Consider the following 25,367-nt stretch of genomic DNA (forward strand, 5'->3'; position numbering starts at 1 on the left):
GGGGCTTCACAGCGGTGGTTGGCAAATACTCTTAATGCATCCTACACAATTAATATGCTGTAACGTATAGTGTTGTCGGACTACGTGAGTCCGGATGTTGGACAGCGAAGCTCTGCGGCCACAGACATCCTAGCCGAAGTTCCTCGGGAACATTGGGTGTTCTCAACACAACCGCCACACAACCGGCGTTTACGAAAAACTGTGCTCTTCAACCAGAAAAGAGTGGAGGACCGGCGACGTGTTACAAGGTTAAGATAAAATATTCTTCACCGATGGATCAAAAATGGTCTGTGGAGTCAGTGCAGGAGTTTTCTCGAATACACACAGCGTAGCCGAGTCATACTCTCCCCAAGCATTCCTGTATTCCAAGCGAAAGTACTGACGACACGCATCAAACATAAAATAGCCATTCTGACCGACAACCAAGCGGCAATTTAGGCTTTATGAGTGCAACGACAGCATTCTCCAGGCTGGCGGGGCAATGAAGGAAAGCCTTGAACAGACACCCTCCTCTGGGTTTCCGCTCATAGGAAAATGGAGGCGAATGACTGGGCTGGCGGACTGGCCAATCGAGGCTCTGCTTTTGGCAGTTCCTCGGAGATTACAGTCTGTGCTTCGCTGGCGAATGCCAAGAGCGGAAACTACTCGTACTACTTAACAGCCGCTGACTTCAGATGACGAAGACCAAGTCAAGGAGGCTGTGGCCGCGAATAACAGACCCGATCACAAGAGTTCTTGTGCCAAACGCGTGCAAATGCATACAAGACTAAGGCGAACTGCACGAAGCACGGGCTCATAAGGGACCATGCCGCCAGATTCAGCATATCGTGCAATTAACATTGTCCTAGAGGAAGATATCTTTTTTCAGTGCAGACACCTGATTTAGAAAACCTCTTGAATATTTTGCTGGTCCATCGCCTCTACTGAATTTGATGGTCATCGCATTTTGGGTCTGGCGGATTTCCTACAAGGTCCCTCCCTAACTAGAATAAAATTAGCTGGTGGACGCTGTGGGTATAATTCTCATTGAAGCGCTGAAACATGCTCTGGCCCCGCTAATAAAAATCAGTCCCATAAGTGAATCCAACCCGACTTTTCGCACTTAATCTCCGCAAACCGCAACAGCGAACAACGCTTTTCTGTGTTTTCCGTGATCAGCAGAAATTACAGTCGTAGGAGAGTAGGCTGCCGAAACGTGTTCCTGAAATCTGCCAAAATAAGACTTGCAGCAACATATACACAGGGCCGCCGGACACTCATGTTGCGGTTTCACTAGTCTTCAGGCTCAATTGAAAACTGGGCTGAAAATGCAAATCCTGAGCGGTTTTTTCAAAGGTTCACGACTAATTTAATTTATTTTTCTGTTCCAATTGACACCTATCGCAATTCTAAGGATTTGGCGCTGACAGTAAATATATAAACGCTCCTTCGCACAACATGAAATCCAGGTTGTATCGCAAACTTTGGTTACATGCCCTTTACCTCTACGACTTTGGTATCGAAAGGACCGATCAATACGTTTCGTATGTCTTCTCAAAGTAGTCATACATGGGTAAGAACTTAGAGAGAAAATTGGCGCCTAGAGAGAGTAAATGACCAAAATATCTGTTTAATAAAAAAAAGTTGACTGACGGTTTCGTCCAGGGCAGAGGCAACTCATCAGACGCTGCCTCACCTCTGCCCTAGGATCAGCGTAACTAAAAGTAGCGACAGGTGGTAATCGCTCCATTTATATATAGTTGTAAACACGACATAAGTGCGAATTAGATTGAAGTGGAATCCGTCGTAAGTTCAGACCTAAACCAAGCCAAAGTGAAGTTTTTGTTGAGGATACAGGGAGTTCTGAGTCCGCATCCACATGATGACAGTGCCTACGTCAGTCTACTTTTTTCATAAACTTGGGTGTTTGACCCCAAAAAGTTGGTCCGTGGACCACAAGAGAGGAAGTAAGTTGCTTCCCAAGTGGTCCGCCTGTCATCATGTGGATGCGGACACAGGACCCCCTGCATCCTTAACAAAAAAGAATTGTCAAATTTTTTAAAAGATTCCACCCTATTTCCATGGATGAAAAGACCTAACATAACATTTTGCATAATTGATGCGAGAAAAACAAAATCACTAAAGGAGCTGGAGGCCATACTGAGCAGTTCATTCCAGCAGTGATTCAAAGATTGAAAAAAAAAACGCTAATACAATTGTATTCTATCTGCGAGGATTACTTTCAAGGGGGCAAAATTTATATTTGTTCGTTTGGAGCGCTTCTATTTTCTTCTGTACATTGTAGTTGAAAATACTGTACCTTATCATAAATCATATCGTTTTAGTCCTTCTTTGCTTGCCATTGAAAACATGAAAACCCCCAATTGAACAAAGAATTTTTCCCATATTTCTCAAGGATATCTATGACTGGCTGGCAAGTATAGAAACGTTTGCATATTGGCGTAAATATCACGTACTCGATACCATCTAACTTGATTTCCCAAAGCCCATTTATTTCCTTTCGAAACTCGATATCCTGTTTTTCCTTTTCTAATTCATATTTGTACGAAAACTGTCTACACAACAAATATGTAAATATGAGGCGGACAATTGTGTCACATACAATTGGTGGGGTTTCATCCCCCGGGGGTCGGTGGGATGATTCCTCCCTTGTTCATTGCGTGACTACAAACCGTCGCTATTAGAATCAAATTAAAAGCATTCTCCTAAATGCAGAGAGTACAACAATGTCAACTGAGTAGTAAGTGGAGTACGAGTAACTTCATGATAGTTTGATAGAATGTTATGTCTCTGCTATTTGCATACTTGAAAGCTGAAGTGGAGGCCGCCCGCCGCCCTACAAAGCTAGACGCCACTCTTGCCACTCAAGCGCCAAGTCAATAAACTAGTGAAACTACGCAGAACATTGACAATAACCAGCACACCTTTACGCAGAATAGATTTCCCAGGAAACATTGTTTAACTTTTTCAAAGGCCAACACCCATAAATCCTGGACTGTTTGCTGTGTTCATTGTAAATGATTTCCTTATTTATTAACACCTCGTAACTTTGAGCACGTTTCCGTTAGAGCTTGATCCACTACAAATCGACAATATGTTCGTCATAGTCATCCATAAAACATGACCCTCAAAAATCTTTCACACTATAAACATCTGACATAAAGTTCCAAACGGTTTAATAAACGTTTTATGCAGATTTTAGATGAAAAAAGTCACCTATGTGATAACAGTGTCGCTGGCTGGACTATTCAAATAAAAATTTTATAGTATTTCGAAAAGAGATTTAGCGCTCTGTAAGCACGCCCACGCCTCATACGTGCGACTCTCCATTGAGATTTGGAGGGTCCCGTCAAATGACCACCGCAGCCACTCCAATCTGAAATCATATAAAAATCAATGACAGGTGGGATGAGAGTATCTCAACGAAATGTTCCATTATCGTTTTGTTCTGTACAAGGAGATATTGATTTTTCTATATTTTATGGTGGGTCGATGACAATTTATATGCGAATTGCATAATCCAACGGTCCCCACGAGATTTCCATTCGCCCTTCGATTATTACAGTTTATTTTTGGAGACATGGAGCATATCGGCAGAAAAGATATATGGGCACGCCAGGCGTTCGTTCTTCCATGATGTTTTCTAGGAAAGTATAAAAATATTTTCGGAATCTAATCTTATAACCAACTTTGTGTGCTGCCATATTATGATCACTCCGGAGGATTCAATTACTGGCCCCCAACACGGCAGCACAAACTCTCGGATAAACTTCACAGTTCGCAAGTCACAGTTTCCACTGGTGTACACGTACGACATTGTATCTTTTATCTGAGCTCTACGGTGAACTTGAAATCAAATTAACTTTGAAGCGCGTGGGCAGCGTAACGTCCCCCCTCTGACCTGTGATTGCATTATTTTCGAGAAATTGTAACGACTTTCAACTTGAACAGTTTTTGCAACTCCTACAACTCACTATAATGACGAATATGTGGTACAGCTGTGGAGTTACTTTAGATTTGCGTTACTGCCAGTGGGCGTGCGGTAAGAGCTCAGACCGAAGAAGGATGATAGCATTCTAGCGGAGCCTTTCACCACCATATCAACTGATACCCTAATTGAACTTGTATCGTAATAGCATTTGCGTCCATTTCACATTCAACTTGATAACTGCAAGGTAAACTCTGGTCTTTATCGGGAGAACATGCTTCCTATTTGTGCACTACGTTCACTCAGCCACCAGAATAGATTAGCAAAGATGTCGGCTTACAACAATAATTATAAGCCGTTAACCTTTATGATGAACGTGTTGTTATATTTCCTCTCCCACGCGTGAAACTTGCGTAGTATGTACTATGCCGGGCACACGTTGCCTGGACGATACGAGTTTGCTTCCATAAGAACACTGAACCATTAATCAGAGAGTAGGTACTCCGCACATATCAGATGGTCTACATTTTTGAATACATTAAAGAAATTACATGTTTCCTGTAATGAATTAATCAAGAGAAGAGAATGTTTTGTCATATTTCCATAGGAACTGAATAGAGTATCTGCAGAGCTGCCCTCAATCTGGAGGGAGATGAAGATTGAAAGGAAAGTAATGAAAGAGTATCCATTATTTCGGGCATTCCATCTTTCAGACTCTGAAGCGTTTTCATACAAGATTGTTTATAATTTATACACGTATCCGGTTCCAGCATAAATGATGTAGAGGACAACAAACGCCTACGTCGAAAACAGTATCCTTGACAAGGTTACCAAATCCCAAACCTATGTACATAGATGTATCTGGCTATAACCACTTGAAACTTTAGATTCAACATTCGAAAACATCTTTCATCAAGGGTTCTTCAAATAACTCTGGACAGTCAAGTATTATAGAATCCATAGATAAGCTGGCAGAGCCTAATTTCATTGATTCTTATCTCCACAAGAGCGTTCATCCCTCACACTTCTTTGAATCTTCCCCGTCTCTGGTGTCAGATTATCTTGATTTTCTTGTTTTCAAATTTCCCGCTTTTGTCAGTTGTAAATAATTCTCGTAACCACAAACTGACCCATTGAGGCTAACCAAAAATAGTCCCCAACAAAGCCAAAATCTGTGTCGAGTATTCCATTGATTCAAATGGTTTCTGTTAGGTTTCCAAGCATACACAACCACATGTGTCACAGAATTTCTGAATGGAAGGAGTCTCTGATAAGAAACTAAACCACATTTCGAGCTCAGTATAAGTAGTTCATTGACCAATCTGAAACTTTCAGAACTTGTTGCTTACTTACATCGAAGTTTTCCTGGTTTTCATTTTTTCTCCGATTTCCAGTAAGTGTTAACCACATAAATGGAACCAAAAGATGCAAATGACTTGGTAAAAGATACTTAGCACCATTACTTATGGATTCAATTGCTAATTAAGAGAGTAAATGTATCTCAGACATCATTAAGGTTATGTCTTTCCTTGTTCGGGAGTATCTTATAAATAATCATTAGTTTCACTGCTTGGATGGCATCATAAACCCGGTGTAACTGTTGACATTCCAAATGTTATAAAATTCCGCTAATGGATTGGTCATTCGAGAGTAAGTGCATTGATCTGTAAGAGAAATACGACAAGTTATCACGTATTCAATCTAGATAAGAAAACAAGTCGATAACCGGAAGTTGTGCGCGTCAAAATAGGCACTTCATCTTTTCATTATATTTTTGTGTACCATTATCCGTTTTCTGTCCTCTAATATCTGAATCCATTTAGTAATCAACCAGAAACGACACAAAAGTGAAATGAAATGCTCCCAAGTGTTCCCCATCTAAGCGCAAGCTATTTCAAGCAATGCTTAACTTTAGTGGTCAGACAGGTGCCGTTTTTTTCTTTCAGCTACCTTAGCAGATCAGTTGGCAAGTGCTCTTCCTAAAATTATTAACGGTAAGTGTTCAGTTGTGTTGTCTACACATATTATGACCTGTACGACTATTGCTCTCGTCGGGCGGACGTAAGGGAAACTCTCCAGCGAATATCGAAAATGTAATAATCTAATTTTATTAAAAGGTTCACCGGAATGTGATGTTTTAGACCCTAAATAAGAGTGCATCAACCTGATTTTTTTCAATGTTTTTAGTTCTATAGTTCCTCAGAATGACCACTGTCCTGTAGTCTATACGTTTCAACCAATCATTCCATCCCCCCAAAACCGAGGTAAGAGAGAAAACCTGTTTCATTGAGTACTACTCAACACCTTTCATCCCATACCCCAGGTGGCTACTGTCGAGGAAAAAAATGTACACCTCTTCATAGGAATTGTCAACCTCTTTTTAGACTAGATTCAGGAAATGACAGAACCAGTCGTAGGTCTCATGTATACACATATATATATACTACTGCTTAAAGTGCCTACTCAGAAGGCTTCCTGCCTGTAAAACACACAAGCAAAAGCAGAATACGCGACAATTTTATTCTAGAAGACAATTCTGAGATATCTTCGTCTTCGTCGAATAATTACTCTCAGAGCACGGGCCTAAATTGGTACTTCCAACAAGGTCATCAAATTTAGTGCCAAGAAGTACAACAATTTCCAAGAAAATTGAATATGATAGACAGACAAATAGGCAGTAAAATGATTTAAAAAAAGGCAAAAAACCCTAAAAACTGGAAAAAAAAACACATCGATGAATTAGACCAGAAAATTTGACGTGCTATAATTACCACCTTTGCCTACTGTCTCGCCAACGTTACCGGTTTCTGACAAAGTGCTTCAGTTTTCTGCAGGTCTTCCCTAGAAGCCTGCATTCCTCTTTAACTGATCTCCGCCACGTGTTTCTAGGACGAGACACTTGTTGACCACTATAGGACAGTGGCTTCCACTGAACGGCATAGTCAGCTATGTAGTTTCCTTTAATCAACACATCTACCGGTGTCTTTCCTGTACGATGACGTAGTTCTTCGTTCGAGATTATGCCGGAGGCAATGGTTCACAAAGGCTAGGAGCCTTTAAGTAACTTTTAAGGTTGCTACTCCCACATTAAGACACAACGAGAACGTCAGCGTGGAATAGCCGCATCTTCAAGCTGGCGGTGAGATGTGTGCATTTCCAGAATTTAGGCAAAACAATGAAGACGGAATCTGCACTGTTTATGCGCCGAGTAACATAGAGTTTGGTGGCTATCATCATCATCATCAACGGCACAACAACCGGTATACGATCTAGGCCTGCCGTAATAACGAACTCCAGACATGCCGGTTTTGCGCCGACGTCCACCAATCGACATCCCTAAAAGCTGTCGGGCGTCCTAACCTACGCCATCGTTTCATCTCAGGCAGCATCTATCTCGTCTTCTTTTTCTACCATAGATATTTCCCTTATACACTTTTCGGTTGATAATCCTCATCTATACGGATTAGGTGCCACCGCAGCCTGTCGAGCCGGATTTTATGCACAACCTGACGGTCATGGTATCGCTCATAGATTTCATCGTTATATAGGCTACAGAATCGTCCATCCTCATGTAGGGGACCAAAAATCCTTCGGAGGATTCTTCTCTCGAACGCAGCCAAGAGTTCGGAATTACTCTTTCTAAGAACCCAAGTCTCCGAGGAATACATGAGGACTGGCAAAATCATGGTCTTGTGCAGGAAGAGCTTTGACCCTATGGTGTCGTAGTTTTTGTAAGCTGAAATAGACTCTGTTGGCTTCCAACAACCATGCACGAATTTCATGGTCGTAGCTGTTATCGGTTGTGATTTTTGACTCTAGATAGGAGAAATTATTAACGGTCTGAATGCAGTTTGTACGCCTCGGGTCGTGTATGATAAAACAGTTTTGGTAAGCTGAAATAGGCTCTGTTGGCTGCCAACAATCCTCCGTGGATTTCATTGTCCTAGCTATTATCGGTTGTGATTTTCGAACCTAGAAAGTTATAGTCTCCTATCTTTAGTGTTTCCGTTTGACCAATGCGATTCGATGTTTTGTGTTCTTTGATTTCTGAGGCTAACGGAGGAAGGTAGACTGTACATCTCGGGTTGTGCTTCCCATGATGTCGATATCGTCAGCATAGGACAGTAGTGGGGTGGACTTAAAGAGGATCGTGGTCCTCGCAGCAACATGGATAATTTTTTCCAGGGCCAGGTTAAAGAGGACGCATGATAAGACGTCCCCTTGCCTTAGACCGTTGTTGATGTCGAATGGTCTCTAGACCGATCCTGTTGCTTTTATCTGGCCTCGCACATTGGTCAGGGTCAGCCTAGTCAGTTTTATTAATTTCGTCGGGATACCGAATTCTCTCATGGTCGTGTACAGTTTTACCCTGGCTATCATAGGCGGCCTTAAAGTCGATCAAAAGATAGTGCAACTGATGTCCATATTCCAACAGTTTTTTCATCGCTTGCCGAACAGAGAAAATTTGATCTGTTGCTGATTTGCCTGGAGTGAAGCCTCTTTGGTATGGACCAATGATGTTCTAGGCGTATGGGGTTATCCGACCTAGCAAGATAGCGGAGAATATATTATAGATGGTACTCAGCAACATGATACCTCTATAATTGCTGCACTGCGTGATATCTCCCTTTTTATGTATGGGACAGATAATGCTTCGTTGCCAGTTGTCAGGAGTTGATCCACTACCCCACACCTTGAGTATAAGTTAACGAACAGCTTGGTATAATTGGTCGCCTCTATATGAAACCAATTCGGCTGTAATTCCAATAAGTCGCCAGGAGCCGGACTTATGATTTCTAAGAACACCCATTCATGCAATTAGTAATATCGCTCTATATGGAAGCTAAGGAACGGTCCCCATATATGACAAGGATTGATGTAATTTATTTTTCACTGAATATAGTCATGTTGACTATCAAATTGAAAGGTCTGAATTAGTACTTTCCAAATCAGATCTCAGTTTTGAACCCAATAGTGAAACGGGGGAGTCAGGAGGTCGCCCATACAAGCGACATTTTCATTAAGCGGCCAATCTCAGAAACTGCCCACCAGCAAAATCTAAAAAAAATCACGATAATGCCTCAATATGACATCTAGGCTCTGAAATACCCTCCTAAAGTTAATAATAGTATAATAATATTTTTTAAATTGACTTCCAACCCCTCTTAAATCCATCGTAGGCCCGTAAAATACTGCATTAATATAGGCTTTAATATGGGCGATTTTATGCCCGATCTGGTTTTGCCTATCTACGGAATCTTGTAAGATTGTCTCAATTTCAATCCTCCTGATGCCGTCTCGTATATCAAGTTTTACTAAGTGTGCTAGTTGGTGGGTTGGATTCTGTTTCTACAGCGAACTGTGATTTTTCATGGTAGTGGCTGGACACCTCCGGTCTCGGGGGAGCAGAAATGTCATGATCGTCGTATTGGTTGCCCTCCTGGAGAATCTTGTCCATTTCCGGTCTGGCGAGGAACATAAATTTCTTCGACGTATTTAATAAGCGCTCCTGGGACCACGTGCACTTGACGTGCTATCTCCTGACGCTTCTAAGCCTAAATCCAATTAGATTGTCAAGCCAACGATTATTATTACGAGAGTCCTGAATATAAACCCACTTGATGACAACATTTCGGACCGATTGGGAAAATGTTCTTTTTAAAACATGAGAACTGATCGTTTCATCCACAGCAAAGGCAACTAACCAGCCGGAGCACATTGGCGAATCTGAACACTACTCTTGTGACAGTTCATTCCATCATATAACTTCGCTTACACCCAGATTTTCAATTCACTGAAGCTGGAGCAATCCGGCGTTATAAGGACCCCTGATACCATTGTCGAAGAATGTGTGCACACTTCAAAAACGAACCTTTATTCATACACAATTGCTAAAAATATTATACCAGAAATATCTGCGCTTATCCAAGCCCAACTTTGCTAGCCTATAAGCATTCATCCCTAGTAGTCATCTTTTGTGACAAGTAGAGAGCCCCTTTTTCAGTGGCATTACCTAACAATATCTAACTCTAACTGACATTTATGTTGTTGCATAGGTCGAAGGTCAAGCGCTACCCCTCGAATCATCTAAATACTTCTAGGTCATATAGACTGTAATAGCTTCTCTTTCCACCATTTTTAACAGGTGTTCCTCGTTATTCTGTTGGCGTTTCAAGTTCCAAAGTTGAGTGATTTCTTCCTTGAACTTTTATATCGAATACGGTATGAGGATATGCTTACTTTCGAAGATAAAAAAGACGACTGTCAAGTGTGTAGGAAAGTGAGTAATTTTTCCCATTGTTGCCTATTTCTCAGACGAACTTTTACACATAATCATTGTCTCGTCATTCTTCCATTGTTGAAATCCTATGAATTTTTAAAAAGTATGGAAATTATCATTCCTCCTTGAATTCATCAAAAGTAAAAACAGACCAATGTGAGAATTGTTAGAAATGCAAAAGGATAACTTCATTTCCGTGTGATGCTCCGTGACCTTTTTCTTCTCACTTCTGTTCACCCCTAGGACATTCATTTAAACTAAGGGTTCATGTTATGAACAATAAATTATGTATTGTCAAGCACCAGCATGAAATTCATGAATTTTTAATAGACATATTTTGTCAAGCGCCTAGAATTGTTCCGGCAATTTCCTAGCTGGACATATTTTCATATCATCAAACATTTTTTTTCAACGTTTTCAAGTGCTCAGTTTTTCGTTGTTGTCACCTACAAGGAATGGAGGAAATAACTGATAACTCTCCAGCTGTTCCTTGAGTGAGATTTGAGAATATACTCAACCATGTGTGAAGGACGAAAAATTGCAATAAAATGGGTATGCATTCGTAATTCCTGAGTAAGTGAATTTTTATGAATGCCTATCGAAGAGAGAGGAAGTTCGATTTCTCAATTTTTTAAAAGGAGCACTCTTGCGTATCAAATTTTAAAGAGAATTAGGTATTTCATCTACATTTGCTCAGATCTCCTTTATAAATAGCAAGCCTAAGTTCAAATGGTTTTATTATCATCGGAAAAGGTTAGTTAGTTATTTTGAAAGAAACTAACTATCATAAGTAATACCACATCAAAGGTAAGCGTCAAGGACGTCCATTGAAACTGATTGCTCACCAAGGAGGTCATCTACTGAATAAATCTGAATAAAACTGGAATTATAGCAAAACTAGGGAGATGATAACTATCTCAGAGATATCAGAGATATTACAATAAAAAAAACTCTTTATTCGATTAAAGAACTTCTTCATCGGGCTTGCTCTGGGGCACTGCGAGTGTTTTCGGCTAGCTTTTATTGCTTGTTCTCAGGAAGTATGGATTGTTGGAAACAAGAAGCAAGAATAACATCAAGATGAAGGATCCTTTTAACATCAGTCCTTTGATCGAAGGGAAGAAAGGCGTAGAGTATCAATGATAAAGACCTCTAATCTCATGATTCCGTCATCGGAATGGAATCATGGGTTGTTTAGATGTACTTCCTTAGCTTCAAGACGGTCTGACGTCGATCTTATCCTTAATATCCTTTCCCTTCAATTTGATTTGTGCCACAATTAGGAAATTCAAATCACCAAATCGTCACATCGTATCCCCATAAAGGACCTATATCCGTACTGTCTAATTTATCCTACTGTCCATGGAGCCTGACATTCTTTAATTTTGGAATAAGGTACATAATATTTAGGAAAAAGTGAAACTGTTAGAAAACAGGAATCGATGGTTACCTTAGCTTTCTCAATTCGTAAAAAATATTGTATAAGGATCAAAACATTACCAACTTAGCTTTGGACAAGAACTGATTGTGTCACCAAACTCATCATCCACTTATTGACTGCTTTAATCTGTAAGAGCTCCAGCATGATCCCCTCTCATCAGTGTTGGCAGCACCTTTCGTCCTTGCAGTAGAAAGAGTCGGCCACTAAGGATGATCTTTCGGTCACCACCAATCACATTAAAGGCATTGGAAATTGCGCTCGGTCAGCTCAGTCGGTCGAGCATGAGACTATTAATCTCAGAATCGAGGGTTCAGGCCCCATGTTGATCGCTATTTGTAATGCCTTAATGTGTTCGAAAATGGCCGAAAGGCCATCCTTAGTGGCCAAAGACGACCAAGAGAGGGGTGCTATCCCAAAGGTAAAAAAAGTTGACAAAATTGACCATGATAGTCTGCCCGCCAACACTGAAGCCCCATCGAAGTGTTCTGTTAGCACGCGCTTTTCTGCCTCTATACTAGCTAGGTTCAGAAATCTGGGGGAGGGCCCTTTGAACACTTCAGACCCTAACGTGTCATTTTACAGAAAAATCACCCCTCCTTAATCAATGCGTGGGTCCGCTGGGAAAATGCAGGATGTAGTCGTCCAGTTTTGTCATTTGTTACTCCTAAGAACTTAAAGCTGCTTTCTAGGGTTATAGGTTCAACCAGCTGCTTCTTCATGCACTTTATAGAAAACGCTCTAGCTTAAACCAGCATATCGATGTTAATCGTCCACCTCGCTTTTCGGGCAATCTTTTTTTGTTGTTTTGGCTACTGTTTCATATCGGCAATGCTACATGTACAGCAATGTAGTTCTCCTCTCATTTCAGCATTTCGTCAATTTGATTGTCCACATGAATAACACCCCACAAGCCCCTCCTCTTTACTAGGGCAGAACGTGTATGGACTTTGCTGTCGTATTGCTATTGAGAGTCCAGTGATATGGTTTTCTCAAAATGAAAATGAAAACAAAAGGATTTGCACGCTGGGCAGATATTAGCCAGGTAATAAAATTGAAAAATAAAATTTATTGGAATCTTAAAAGAGCAGCGATAAGGAGACCAGACTCAGAGGTGGAAGAGGAACAACCAATTTAATAGGACTAAAAAAATTTGGAGCTGCGCATGCCAATAATTCTTCAAAAGTCAATAAGTAGGTGTAAGTTCCTAAGTTCATGATTCTAAAGTAGCGTTTCAAATGATGAAAGTCTTCGGAAATTCGCATTTCCATAATAGATTTAGATGAAAGATTTTGCAAACTTTGGCTTTGCACTAAATGGGCCGTTCTGTCTAGAAGCGGTTGGCAATACATATTTATTCCGACGAAAATGGTATTTAAATCGGCCACGAAATTGAAAAGCTCTTCAACTTCAGTCCAAAACATTTGACCGAATCCTTCGCAATATAGCAGTCAGGCATATCTACCTTTGGCTTCAAAATAAATGTATAATGTTTTATGTTCAGTTAATTTCAGGTTAAACCGGTTAGGATTGTCCTCACTTCACCACCCAGGCAGTTTGCCTTTATTGGCTAAACTTAATCATTAGAAAACAAAGCACTTCGAGAACCAGTTGTCCCCGTTGTCACTGTGCTCTCTTTCAGAGTCTGGACTGTATTTCGGGAACCAACTGTCCACTTCATTCGTGTTCGTTCCCTTTAAAAGAAAGCACACTGTTGATGGGTAGTTTAGTTCCCAAAATACAGTACGTGTGATTTCATCAATGTGCTCTCTTCGAGAGCGCTGCCGATATACGGTACTTGTGAATTCAACCAAATACTTAAATTTCGCTGATGATATTTACCTTGTTTTCTAGCCAAATTATGGATATTAGCCAACTGAGCAAATATGCAATAAGAGTTGGACTAGATATTTTCCGAAACAAACAAAACAACAGATTCCCGTTCCGGGAATCACTGCATTCTGGTGGTCATCTACACCAAGCTAGCGTTGTTGCTGCTGGCGGTAACAACCAGATCTCTACCATCCAAAACATGCTTAGCCTGCCTTCGCCAATTTAATTGCCTCAATGCCAATCTCAAGCCCACCCGGACTGAACAATTATACTCTATGAGTTATCATGTGAAATGAGAATATGACCAACACTGTCGCTTGATGGTACAAGGTTCCACCAACCGTTGCCTAATATGTCTACCACAATCTCAAAAGAACAAACGTACCGGTGCCCGGTTTATCAGAATTTGAAAAGTAAAATTAATAACCGAAAATACCTTCCGCTGACTAAGTTACTCAGTAGGACCCACTTTTCCAACAATACCAATAATTGGGTAGCATTATAACAACATAACGCAGAGTGCTTGAAGGAAACTCGAAGCTTTTCAGGGGGCCTTATTGACAGCTGACGCACGTAGCCAGAAACGGAGAACGATAACGGGTGAACGAGATTGGCATGATTTGCCCCACTTGAAGATCTACAGAATCCATATATCTGTAACCTACACAAGCTGGTTATTTCTTGCAGTCCCCGATATTCGAAAGGCCGTCAATCCGAGCCATTGGTACCCACAAAGGTTCACCAGAATATAAGAGAACTCAGCAACGCAATAAAAATCTTTAACTGAATTAGAAAATGAGTTAACTACCCACAATAAAAAGTCGCCAGTGGAGTTAAGAAAATAGCTCTTGAACTATCTTCATCGCCAGAAAGGACCAAAGATAGGAAAGGCAAGATGATCCTCAGTGCCGCTCCACGCTAAGATCGTGATGTCAGACTTAATATTCACATCAGTATGCAAAGCCAGACGAGTGCTTCTGCAATCTTTGAGTCACTGACACCCGGAAAAAACAAAACCTTATTCCGAATCGAAGAGCTCTGCCATGCCACTTGGGATACCAACAACAACTAGCCCGAACCTTCCAAAATTAAATAGTCAACCTTGAAGTGCACTTTCAAAAACGCCGACTACCAGAGGATTACCTCAGTTCCTATGCTACCAGATCAGGGTTTCCTAACTGAACATTACACCATAAAATTATTGTTTGATTTGTCTAAGGAGTCCATGATCCCAAACACTATTCTTCATCTAATATCAAATAGCTAAAATTGTTCTTCCACACAACTGGACCGGAGATACTGCACTCATGGTGACTTGTTAATCAAAACCCATTTTTTTCCGAAATGCCTTACTCCCCGACAATGAAAGACACCCAAGATCCAGTGTTGATCGTGGAGAAGATCGTGGTACACTTAGTGGGTTTGAGATGGTTTTCTTTGTTTGAAATGCATCTTTACAGCTATCATCGCATTTCTACAATCTTAGGAATCTACTCTGAAGGCGAACTTACCCTGAAAAAAGTTATGTCATAACCTCTCCCTGCTTGTTCAGAGTTCATCGTTCTGTGGATAAATTCGCGTTGATCGTGCTACCAGACCATCTTACAGAACTCCTGTTCCAAATGGTAGGTGTTCAAGGCTTCTCTAGGTCCGATAGTGATGCTTGCATATGCATATAAAATTTAGGACCTTCTCGTCTTCTTCGGATTGTCCACAGATAAGCACAGCACTGCATCCTAGAAGAACTATTGTGTCCCTTTACTGATAATAATATGCCTTTCAAGCGTATAACTGCCAGGAACTTTATTATGTTCCCTATGTCAAAGTGTTCCAACTTGGCATCTAATATTAAGCACTCTGCCAGGTGCCTCAGCGTACTTTGTCCAAGTACCGGATAATGGCCCAGAACATGTGTGGAGGTTTCATCACTTTCTTCACAAAATCTGTAGACAGTATCTGTAGATATCCCTGGTTTTACTAAATAATAATTTAGCTCATACTGACCAGATAGTATTCCTACTAGCCGGCTCGCCTTGGTGAAGTTTTTCTCGTTTGTATTCTCCAACGGGCACTCTTGACTGTTCGATTCCTGATAGGTTCGCCCAGTACAGTTCCGTCAGCCATTCTTGTTCGTTTCTCAACGTCGTAGCCATAAAAATATTTCTGCTTCCGGTTCATTTAGCGGTATCTTTGCTCGGTTTCTGGCCAGCTCATCCGATGCCTCATTGCCTTCTAAACCAATGTAGCTTGGAAATCTGGATACTCCATCCAGACTTTGCTGAGCGAGCCGTTCATTTTGTCAAAACATCCCCGAACCAATTCAGAATTTACCTGATTAGACCTAAGGTCCTTAATAGTCACTTAGTCATCAGTTAGAATAGCAATGTTTTGCCCCTTATAGTTAATTTTGAGGTTGAAGGAGACACATTGTCTATGGCGTATATATGAACCGAGATACTTGACTTTGGAATGATAATGTTGAAATGAAGGTCCGTGAAAAAAAACGCCTCTACCGCAAATTTCTCAACGATAAAATACCGGCCAATTGGCAAATTTATAAGAATGCCAACCGGCAAGAAAAGAAAGCAGTCGCTGTCACCCTCCCCTAGTGGGAGTTTCATGGTGGTTGTGGTTGTGATCAAGCGAGAAGAGATCTTCGGGCCTCGGCGTGGTGTTGCGTTTCAACACGGGTGCCGTACTCCTTAGTTCGGTAGAGATTTAGGTAGGCCTTGCATCCATGCCATGCACTTTGTATAGACTGGTACTGTTGTTGCTTGTCTCAGCGGGGCTCTGATTGTGGTCACAAAATCAATCCGTGTCTTAAGAAGACCGTGGGATTAAGTTGTCCAAACAGGTGCTCACGTTAAACCCTCAAGAACTTAACTGTCAGCGCAACTGAAGTCGAGGAGGAAACAAAACGAATGAAATCGAGGAAAGCCACAGGACCTGACGACATCGCATCTGCGCTCTGGAAAGCGAAGAGCTGGGACGCAACACTGTGGCTCAATGAATTCTTTAATCCAGTTATTCAGGAAGAAAGAACACCATCTGACTGGTAAGAAAGTACCACTGTTCCAATATGAAAAAAGAAATTACCGTCGGATCCGGTTACTTTCCCATACCGTGAAGATTTTTGAACGTATGGATGAGGATGATCCCACTTGGAAAGTCTGTAAGGGCAATATTTATGGTAGAAAAAGAAGACGAGGCAGACCCTGCCTAAGATGGAGCGATGGCGTAGGCCAGGACGCCAGACAGCTTTTAGGGATATCGAATTGATGAACCTCGGCGCAAAACCGGGATGTCTGGAGTTCCTTATTAAGGCAGGCCTAGACCGGATACCGGTTGTTGCGTCGTTGATGATGATGAAAACTGAATTTTTAACGACCGATCCCCATGAAACAGGCACAATCACTGTCAGCGGCAGTTATCTGCCCAGAACTAAGCGATCTAAATACCTTGGATCAACGCTATCAGCCAATGGAGAGCTGCAGGCTGAAACAACGATGGCTTGATACGCTGAATGGGGATTTAAAAGCCTCGAGATTGCACCCAGATCAGGCATTCGATAGAGCCAAATGGCGAAACCGACCACGACGAGCCGACCCCGCTTGTGAACGGGACAAAGGCTGAAGAAAAAGAAGAATCTTCTAGTGTGCTTACCCATTGGTCCGAAGTACGTTATGTAAGGTTAAGCCTTATGTAGCTGGTGCTCCCAGACATTCTGAAGGTCGCCTCCCTTGCCTGCATCTGTATGTGCATATCGAGAAGACTTGATCGCAGAAGGAGCTCTAAAGATGCTGTTGGGTATGTCCTCATTGCCCAACTGATACAGACGCAACCCAGTCTTTGGAGTTAGTGTTACTCCCTAGCTGTTGTAAGTAGATAGGTAGGTATCAGTGGCCGCCCAATTAGTGCTTTGGTGCGCCGTTTTGATGCCACAAACACCTAAGACCATGACTGTTGTTTTGGGAGCAGGGAAGCAGAATCCAGCCGGCTCGGATCTTCACAACCAGCCCGTAGCATTCACGAAAGAAAGCAGCTCTACCACCCTGCAGCCAGAAATCTCTCTGAGGTCCCCAAAGAATGGTTTACCCAGTGTCCGCAACCTGACTCTAGCCACAGCTGGGCAATCGCAAAGAAAGTGTATGAGGGCTTCCCTTCCTTCTCCGCAGCTTCGGCAATGTGAGTTATAGGGTATGCCGAGCCTAGCGGCATGGTCCCCTATGGGCAAGTGCCCCGTGCAGACTGCCCTAGCTATTATACTAAGTTCACTTATGTCTCCCTAGATCACCGCCCCATCATTCGCCTTATTATTGTAGTGTATATCCAAGGCAGCATTTTTGGGGTGCACACCCATTTTATCCCTCCTATGGACCTTCAAATTATCAAAGCCCTTGTAACTTTTCGACATGTTTTCAACATGTGTCTTCCAGAGTAACTTTTGGTCTAGTGTAATTCCCAAATATTTGACCTCTGTTACTTACAATTTATCGAACATGATACATTTAGGAGCATTGAAAGCCCTGCTGGAATGCCCATTCATATCCCCGGACGGGAGGACCATCACACAGTCTTTTTCACTTATGAATATTTACACTTTCATAATACTGATGAAGCTGAAAGAAAAACAAGTGACAGACTACGGTCGCTTCTATACTTTTCACTCCAACCCACCTGTTCCGATCCTTAAAATGTTATCCTCTCTGTTGACTTAATTGCTCCAAACTATTCGCCTGACAATATCCCTCCGTGGTTGACGAGTTGTTTCCCGTTTTTTAAATATCAGACACACTCTGAACCAGATCACGGATTCAACTGAAATACCGAAATGGAAAATGCTCAAACGAAAAACCTTGCAAAATGCCACTTCACAACACTTTTCCACACTCAACACTGCAATGGTTTCTGATATCAAAGGAACGGAGCAAAAAAAGGAAGCAAAACAAAATTTGCTTGCAATGAAGCGGTCGCCACGGGAAGCTGTAAATATGGACCAGAAACACCGTCAGATGTATGGACCCGGCATTTGCACAGCAGCAAAACAAAAACTCGGTATTAAATCCAACATAAAAGGGAGAGAATTACAGGCATTGATCCTGTATAATTTGTTGTATATACGCGACGAAGACTGTACGGTAGTCCGCCTTTTGCAGCTGGCCTAGACTCCTGAATCCTCCAGGGACAGGGTTAACTGCACTTTAACGGGCACAAGGAGGGTGGAAGCAGCCGCCCTCCTTTCAACGCAGGCAGGGTAAGGTACACTTTGCAATACGCTTCATACTCCTTGGGCTTGTCTGGAGCGATACAAACGCGCGCGAAATCCACTGCTAGCCGACAGCGAAACTTATATCAGTTTGGGGCCATGCACCGGGGAGCCTCCGCAACTTGGCAAACCGGAAAGCAAGCTGGCGGCGAAAGCACGACGAACAAAAATTTAGGCGAACACAGAACTTGATTTGCAACTTTTCGGATTTCTTACGAACTACGGCTGGTGATAAACCACAAGTCGTTCAGCCTAGCCACCGGTTGAGAACCTAAAACGAGATTTTTAGTGAACCCCGGGAACACTTACAGCGAAAATAGATAGTAGGGATCTGAGCCTCCAGGAACAACAACGACACGTAAGCCGCCCTGTTAATCGGCTGCCTGTCTTCCTGGGGTCAGGACAACGAACACCCGCTCGAATGCAACACCTTATCGCCACGCAAATACCGGCCGAACAGGTAGGACTACGCCAATCTGCGGCTTATTGGACCAGGCACTAAGGGCAACCTTCTTTTCTCACCTAAAAAACGCCGCGGCCAGACCTGTACAGGGAGCAAAACTCGCGGAACGCATTCACCCCGATTTCGACACCATCAGACCAACCCTCAAGCGCGAAACATACTCAATCAGCCGAAGAACGCGATCAACTGACTCAAATCTCCAGTTGGATTCGACTACAGACCGTCCGCTACAAGATGAGGGGAACAACATGTCCGCGGCGGGACGGGAAGCGTTCATAGCGGCGCCGCAAGCCGTGGTGAGTTTCCGTCAAAAATGAGCGAGCCCCAATCGAGTCTCCATTGACTGGGGAGCCGGAAATCCAAAAGAGTTTCATGGAGCATGCACTTTTCTCACAAACCAACAAAGAGAAGCCAAAATCCCACCTCCAGTTGGACTCAAACGCCAGCAACATCATCACTCTCTCCGCTTTCTCTCTGCTCAGGTGCTTATCACCAGCATTTACAGAATCTACCTAAACGGGTCTTTAGTTTGGCAGCTGATTGACTGTTCGCCGGTGTTGGGTGCACGTCGCGTGTGATTTGTGTGTTTCGTGTGTTGCGGCAGGTCGGGAAATTTATGTATTTCGCGTTTTATGTTGTATGATGCGGCGTGCGTGCACATTCCGTTAGTTGGTTGCGCCGCGCTACTGCCTTTCAATATGTCGCAATTATTATGTCGGCGGAGCGTGTGAAAATGCTATTTTTGGGATGGAAAGCTTGTTAAGAAGGTGCAAGCGACGATTCCAGGGAGACGTTGTCGGAACCAAACCCAATTAAGTTGTTAGCACGTACGTAACCGTCAACAATATTATATTTTATTAAATATACGTTTCTCTTTAATTTGTATGGGAATGGCGGCCTGATGAGGAACTATTTGAAGCAGTAAACCAGCGGTTAAAGCACTTCATTCGAGCCAGTAACCGTACACTACAGGATTACAATACACTGCAGAAAGCAATGTGGTCAGCATTGCGCTTCCCCTTGATTATTACCCTGATTCAACTCAGGTACTCATTCACAGCTGAGTCGATTGATATTTAACATACAGTTATGATACAAACCCCTCTGCCACCAATGAACCTCACTTTGGGCAACCTTCTGCTATGCATTGAAGGATGTAGCCGAAATGGTAACAACGACGATAAAAAATGATTATAACATTATATCCCACCTGGAGGATTATAGCAATCATTATTTGCATAAAATGGCTAAGATATAACTTGACAATAACGCACACTCTAATACAGAGACCGCTAAATATATCAAAAGATATAAATTGCAACCACCCATATGCAATGAAGCAAAACAATGGATTAAATACCCCAGGTGGCAGACCAGTTGTACTGGCAAATCCAGCCTCCCAGAAGGTCGATCCTACGTGTTCTGGGGAGCATTTTTTATTCCATTTGATCGACCCTTTCCAGGAGAGACTTAAGGGTCACGAGATCACCAGCATCGATCAAACACATAATCCGAAATACAGAGAAGATCACACTAACAAAAAAGGAAAGAAATCCAAAAGTATAAAACCAATTGTGTGTATGTGTTTGAGGTAGGGGAGAGGCGAAGCTCCCGCCTAACGAAATATCCTGGATTCTTTTATGTATCGCAGGATTTCCGTTGGGGGATGTGAAACTACCCCCTTTAGTTGTAGCATATCAGAACCAAATATCTTATGTCTGATGCGTCGATAAGCTGAGCACTCATATGTTCCGTGGATTCCGCTTCCTCATTACAGGATGTACACGTATCATCTTGGAGAATTCCTATTCTGAACATATGCCCAGCTAGTGAATTATGGTCAGAAAGAATGCCCACAATACTTCTGCAAATCTTCCTGCTTTTCGGCAGAATAAACTTTGCAGTATGTTTGTTTGGTTCTGACAGAAAAAGTTTGGTCTGTCTAGCAGCATTAAGGGTTCGCTACCTGCCATCATGGGAACCTTGTTCCCATTTTGTGGTAGCAGTATCAGCCCATGCTACTGACACCCCAATTGCTGGTTCCGGTCAGGGCATGGGGAAAGTTAAAGCCTCTTTTGCTAAGGCATCCGAGATTTCATTTCCCCCTAGACCGCAATGACCAGATACCCAGAGTAAATCTACCGTATTGAATCTAGAGTTCAATCGGTTTTTACATTCCTGAACGATTTTTTAAGTGATCAAAGTACTACAGAACCCTGTTCTGTTTTTGAGCCATCGATGTAGAAAACGTCAGTATATAGACCCCAAGACTAAACTTAATTCGTCAGGCCGAATCTCATCTCACCCCAGCAACAATCTTTCCATACTTTTGGAGAACGTTACTGACTCTCGTGTTCGGGCACTCCTCCAAAAGTTCAGCCAGATTACTACCGAATGTAGTCTCTCTAAACCTACTGGTTCCCCTATCTTCTCGAAAGTGCGTCCTCTGCCACCCTAGAAGGTGGCTATTGCACGGAGAGAATTCGAACAACTTATGCAGCAGGGTATCTGCAGACCTTCTGGGGAGAAACTGTCGGTTTTTCCCACTCCATATGGTCCCTAAGCCAAATGGCGAATGACGCCCCTGTGGGGATTATAGAAGGCTGCTGCTATAGAAGGAACAGACTGTTCCTGACCGATATACCATTCCACTCATCCACGACTTTGCGCATCATCTCACAAACTGCCGCCTCTTTTCGATCTTGGATTTAACCAAGGCGTATCACCAAATCCCTGTAGCTCCAGAAGACATTCCAAAGACGGCAATATGCACACCCTTTGAACTCTTCGAGTTCACACGGATGACTTCCGGTTTGTGCAATGCAGCGCAAACCTTCCAAAGGTTCATTCACTCGGTCCTGCGAAACCTCGACTTCTGTTTCGTGTATTTGGATAATGTTTTGGTCGCTTCTGCCTCAGAGTCTGAGCACTTAGCCCATCTCGAGTGCATTTTTCAACGTCTCCTTGAGGCCGGTTTAATCCTAAACGTTGATAAATGCAAGTTCCTCCAAACACAGGTGAGATTCCTCGGCCACTTCATTTCACCTGACGGAATACAGCCCGACCCGAAAACTGTGAAGGATTTGTGGAAATTCTTGGGCATGCTAAACTTCTATCGTCGTTTCCTGCCCAAGTCCGCCCAACACTAGTCCGTTTTGAACGCGTACTTGTCTGGTCCCAAAACAAAGGACACACGAGAGATTGTGTGGTCTGTAGAGGCTGTCCGCGCGTTTCACAAATCCCGACAACAACTGGCTGATGCTACACTCTTGACATTTCCTCGACAAGGTGGCAGCCATTGAGCTTCTTCTCTAGACAATTAAACCCCGCTCAACGGAACTACAGCATTTACGATCGAGAACTGCTCGCCGCGTACTTGAGCATTAAATACTTCCGCTTCTCCCTAGAAGGCAGGCCGTTCACAGTGTTCACGGACCATAAGCCTCTAACGTATGCTTTGAAACAGAAGCCCGACAAAGCGTCCCCTCATCGGCTTCGACACCTGAGCTTTATAAGCCAGTTCACGTCCGACATACAGCACGTGTCCGGCAAGGACAACATAGTTGCTGACGCTTTGTCTCGTGTCTCCGAGGTTAACATCCCCGCCTCACTCGATTTCTCGGCTATTGCCAAGGCGCCTCAAATCCAACCCCAAATACAAATTTCGGGAGTTGCCCATCTTCGGCTCAAACCTCTCGCTCTGCTGCGAGGACTCGGAAAAGGGACCTCGACCATACATTCCGGCCACCTTTCGCAAGGAAGTGTTCCACGCAGTTCACGACTTAGCGCATCCAGGCATCAGGACAACAAATCAGTTAGTCACCGAGGAATACTTCTGGCCCTCCATGAACAAGGATATCAATTCCTAGGCCAGAGAGTGCATCGCATGCCAGAAGTGTAAAGTCTCCACGCATGTAAGGAAAGATGTGGGCTCATTTTCCCGCACTACCAAGCGGTTCCACACCTTAAACCTCGACATTGTAGGCCCTTTGCGAGACTCGCACGGTTTCAGGTACACAATCATCGACAGGTTTACGCGGTGACCTGAGGCAATACCTCTGAAGGACATTACGGCGCAATCTTGTGCCGAAGCCCTCTTTCGAGAGTGGATCCCTCGCTTTGGCGTCCATTATGGCTCGCGACGATTCGTCCTGGACTCAGGTCTTGCCTCTCGTCCTAATTGGCCCCCGAACAACCCGCCGAGAGGAATTTGCTACCAGCCCCGCGGAGCGGGTATACGGGGAGAACCCAAGGCTCCCAAGTGACCCGGTCTTCGACATGAGGTCGGGTCTCACAGACTCGGGATTGCTGCGCCTTAAAACTACATCTCCCACCCGACACACATCCGTATCTGCCTGCGCTCCCAAGGAACTGGGCACGTGCACGCACGTGCTGGTCAGGACGGATGCTGTCCGGAAGCCGCTACAACCTCCATACGAATGCTCGTACCGTGTTCTCGAGCGGGGAGAACATTTCTTCCAGCTCGAGACCGGGGGACACAGAAAGGCTGTCGCCTTGTCCAGGCTGAAGCCAGTTTGCGCCCCAAATCAACGTCGCGTTCGCTTCGAATGATGGGGAACGCAGTTCCGGGTTCAGTCGCTGAAACCCCTAGGTTTCATCTAGGGGCAGAGTGATGTGGCGCAGCGGGATTAGCAACGAACCTTGTTGATTCGACTGATAAATGCCACAGCCGGTGTTCTCCCTGGCGTAGTGGGCCTTGCTAATTTTGAATTGTTAATAAAATAATTGAATATGAAAAAGAAATAATTGAAGATTATTAAGTTGCGAACCACCGATCGGGCAGGTCGTTTTAATTTCGTATTTTATCTAAAATATTAATTGTAAATTCAAATTGTAAAATAAAATGTTTTGATTAAAGTAATTGAAAATACAAGTGGTAAAATAAAATGTATTACTAAATAGTTGTAGGACAGGCAACTAGAAGCCAAAGAAACCTCTTTAGTTACTATATCGATTATGCCAAGGCTTTCAATAGCGTCCCGCATACCTGGCTAATCGATGTCCTACATCTGTATCGCATTGATCCAAAACTAATAAAGTTTTTGGCGACAGCCATGGAATGGTGGCACACCACCTTACCACCACGCTCATCTGAGGTTACCAATACCTCAGAGCCCATCCGTATATAGAGGGACATATTTCATTGATTTGTTGAGTCTCCTTTGGTTCTGCGAGGCCCTGAATCCGCTTTCATGGCTACTGAATGATGCTAGAAGGCCTGGTTTTGCAATAAAGTATGGTCTACGTGCCTAAGTGCGAACTGACACACTTGATGTACTTAGATGACATCAAGCTGTATGCTGGTACTGACGACCATCTTTGAAGTCTATTGCGAATAATAGACATGTTCAGCCGTGATATTCGGATGGAGTTTGGATTAGACAAGTGTCGAATCCAAGCTATCCGCAAAGGTCATCACGAGCCGCATGCCGGACATAGCATTGGTGACCTCCACATCGAAGCTATGACTGAGACAGACTTCTACAAGTACCTAAGAATTCTACAAGGAACCCATGTTCTGTTGGTGATCTGAAGGATGCTCTGCTGTCCGAATTCTTGCGACGTGTAAAGCGGGTGCTGAAATCGCATCTCTCAGGAAAGAATAAAATAAGCGCGTGGAATGTATTCACTATCCCTGCACTGGCTTATTCGTTCGGAATATTGCCGTGGACGAAGACCGATCTGGAAAATGTCCAGAGGCGGATACGGACAACTATGTCCAAATTCCGAATGCATCATCCAAAGTCTCCCGTGGAGCGGATGAACCTGCCTCGTGACATCGGAGGTAGGGGCGTGGTTGACGTGACGGCACAACATCATCGCCAAGTCGACTCGCTGCGCGCTTATTTTTACAGCAAAGAGCAGGCGAGTCCCTTGCATGCGGCTGTCTGTAAGGCAGACTGGGGGCTGACTCCACTTAACTTGAAGGATCGATCTTTCAATCGTCTGGGTAAGGTAAAGTCGGACCAAGAGCGGATCGATGAATGGAAGTCGAAGGCAATGCACGGTAAATACGTGAATTCTTTTTGGCAGCGATTTGTCGAACAGATAGCTGTGTGCTGGGGTGCTCTTTGCTGAGACGAAGGGAATTATGTGTGGTATTCAGGACAGCGTGATCGCCACCCGAGCTTATAAAAA

At 43.3% G+C, this 25,367-nt stretch overlaps 1 long non-coding RNA gene across 3 annotated transcripts in view; it reads right to left on the reverse strand.

The window, feature by feature from the left end:
• The window catches only part of LOC119648239, a 372,324-nt gene extending 352,943 nt beyond the window's left edge, over positions 1–19,381 (reverse strand). For 2 of the 3 annotated variants that reach the window (XR_005249033.1, XR_005249034.1), the window contains exon 1: positions 18,157–19,381. This is a non-coding gene — a long non-coding RNA (uncharacterized LOC119648239). The remainder of the gene's footprint in view (positions 1–18,156) is intronic. The other variant, XR_005249035.1, reaches the window with a different exon arrangement.
• Positions 19,382–25,367: the final 5,986 nt, after the last annotated feature.

The sequence above is a fragment of the Hermetia illucens genome, chromosome 2 (genome assembly GCF_905115235.1).
Source record: "Hermetia illucens chromosome 2, iHerIll2.2.curated.20191125, whole genome shotgun sequence".
Lineage (NCBI taxonomy): Eukaryota > Metazoa > Arthropoda > Insecta > Diptera > Stratiomyidae > Hermetia > Hermetia illucens.